Source organism: Notolepis coatsorum, assembly GCF_963971535.1.
Source record: "Notolepis coatsorum genome assembly, chromosome: 12".
NCBI lineage: Eukaryota > Metazoa > Chordata > Actinopteri > Aulopiformes > Paralepididae > Notolepis > Notolepis coatsorum.
Window position 1 is genome coordinate 65408608 of NC_140176.1, and position 3180 is coordinate 65411787.

The following is a 3180-nucleotide window of genomic DNA, read 5'->3' on the forward strand; positions in this document are numbered from 1 at the left end:
GTATTCGAACTTTGGGGTGTACTCGCATGATGTTCTTGCGTTGTTTGACGTGTACATGGAAAACAAGCTTTTTTGATATTTTTTTCAGGCGTTCATAACCAAAGAAATACACGTCTGTTTTACTTCAGTGCTTTACAAGCATTACAAATGTAAACAAACACATGTCTAGCTACAGTATCACATACAGTACGATTGATCCTCATACTACAGGCTCAGACTGTCTAGCTACACAGTATCACATACAGTACTTATACTATTGATTAATTGATTGAAAACTTTATTAACAGATTGCAGAATGGGTACAATACAGTACAGCTCAATACTAACAACTGCTAAGAGGATGCAGACCAGAAAAAGACTTTCGTCTTGTTTACATAAGGGTTCTCCATTTTCAATTCATCAAGACATTATGACATACAAGACATACAAATATACGGTACTGTGTAAGAAGAAGAGATCATAAAAAATATATACATCCGGGGGAAGAAACTACATTGGAACGGGAGGGGGGGGGGGGGGGATTTTGACATTTACGGTGGCCAGTTTCTAATTGCAGCCACCCGCGTAGGTGCTCTTTGAGAGCGGTTTTGAAGGAGGGTAGGGATTCACATTCCTTTACGGCTGTGGGTAGGGCGTTCCATATTATTGTGGCATAATTGCGAAACGTGTTTAGTCCCTTGTTTGAGCCGAATCTGGGTTGAACATGATTTGTGGAACTCCCTCTGGTGGTATGATCGTGGAATTCACTGACCTTTGGGAAGTATTTCGACAGGTACATGGGTATCTTAGTGGTGTAGTGTATCTTGTAGACCAGGCCCATTGCAAGTTGCTGTACTCGGTCGTCTACTCTAAGCCATTCTAGATTGTCAAAATGGGCAGAGGTATGGGCGCAGAGGTATGGTGGGTTTTAGGAGTAAGGCCAAGCAGTAGTCTGACCAGTTTGTTTTGTGATGTTTGTAGCCTTGTTTTTAGGGCCTCTGAGGTGCTTTGGTACCATGAGGTGCAAGCATAGTCGTAGTACCCTTGAATGAGTGCTCCTGTTAGTCTTCAAGGTATTCTTATTTACCAGATAGGAGATCCTGTACAAAGTTGGTTGACTTTTTTTTATTACATTGGTTGCCATTTTGTCACAGGAAAGATTTGCCTCTAGGATGGAACCCAGGTAGGTAATTTCATCTTTCCTTGTGACAATATTGTCACCCACTGTAACAGAGAAACATTTGGTCTTGCTGAGTTTTCTATTTGATCCAAAGAGAATGGATTCCGTTTTACCCAGGTGTAATGATAGTTTATCAGCAAGCCAGGTGCAGATTCTGCCAAGTTTGGAGTATAGCTATCACATACTGTTGGTCCTTGTACTACATACTCAGACAGTCTAGCTATCACATACTGTTGGTCCTTGTACTATAGGCTCAGACAGTCTAGCTATCACATACTGATGGTCCTTGTACTATAGGCTCAGACAGTCTAGCTATCACATACTGATGGTCCTTGTACTATAGGCTGAGACAGTCTAGCTATCACATACTGTTGGTCCTTGTACTATAGGCTCAGACAGTCTAGCTATCACATACTGATGGTCCTTGTACTATAGGCTCAGACAGTCTAACTATCACATACTGATGGTCCTTGTACTATAGGCTGAGACAGTCTAGCTATCACATACTGATGGTCCTTGTACTACTGTGACGTACATGGGTACGTGGGTTGGGCATTACCATTATTCCTGTATTTATGACACCATCTGAACATCAGGTTAGTATATTATTTGTGTTGTCTGTTATGTGTGGTGTTGTGTCATCTCCTAATTGCTGTTTCTATTCACAGATGCCACTCATCTCCCTGATTAGATTGGTTGCATCTGATTGGTGCACCTTGGAACAGGCAGTGGAGATGGGTGGTTAATAGAGTGGAGATGACACACATCGGGGCGCCTCACTCTGTCAGTGCTACTGATCAGAGTTTCGTGAGGTTGCCATTTATTGACCATTGTGGAACAATACTGTGCTTATCTACTGCTTCGTGTGGACTAAGTACTAAGTATATATATATAGATATCAGTGGCCTCTGCGCCACTTCTCTCTTGTTGGCTTTAGGCCTATTTTCCACTGAGTGTGGAATTGTACCTTTGGTACCTTTAGTGTCTGTGGGCGCTTATTTAGTATATCTCACTTTGTCTGTTCTCCAATTACCTTTCTCCCTATTTGTTACATGTTTGTGGGTTGTCTTTTCCCTTTGTTGCATTATAAGTCAGAGGAGGTTTAAAGCCCTACCCTGTGTAATAAATATAATTTACTATTTTGGATCAACGTCTTGTGTTCACTTTATTACCTGCTTGGGACCTTGCTTAAAGCACTACTGGACAGGCTGGTTTTCACATACAGCCCGTTCCAGCTTATCTTCTATATTGTCTTGTGACATTGTTATGTGACATGGGGGCTCATTTCCGGTCTTTCATGTTCTTGTGACATGGGGGGCTCAATGCCGGTCTGCTGTGTACGTTTGACATAGGGGCTGATGGTATCAGGTAAAGTGGCGTTGTTGTTTATTAGTATTTATGTATCCATGCTGTGTTTTATATAATAATTAACCATTCGTGTATGCTCTTAACCAGATCTCTTTTTTCTACCACATAGGTAACAGGGGGGGGTCACCTGCTTGGCTAGAGGGTGGGGGGCACGAGTCGTGATTCCGGTGGAGCGCGCAATGAAATCGGTAAGCGACTGAAGATATGTGTAGCCTTCATCCCGGTAGGGGAGTAGTTTAGCTGGGATAGGCTAGAGTGACACAGGTGACTCCTAGTTAAGTGGTTAGGAACATTTGTTATTGTTTTCATTTGGTAGATGTGGTCAGTTGGATTGTTTTGGTTAAGAGGTATAAGAGCAGAATGTGTCTATTATTATTGCGCACGGTCATGGTTAACTAAGTGAGGACGTGATATATATATTTTTTTTGGTGTATCATAGTCACGCATAAAGACATATTATGGCTGCGTCTGCGTTTGTTTTTGAAGTCTTTGTGGCGGATCCAACAGAGGATCAGGTGGAAGGTTGCACTAAGGCGGAATTATGCCTTATTGCTAAGCATTATAATATAACTGTGCAAGGTTCCCAGTCCAAGGCTGATATGAAGGTGGCTGTCATAGCGGGGTTAGTGAAACAACAGGTGTTCAGCACGGCT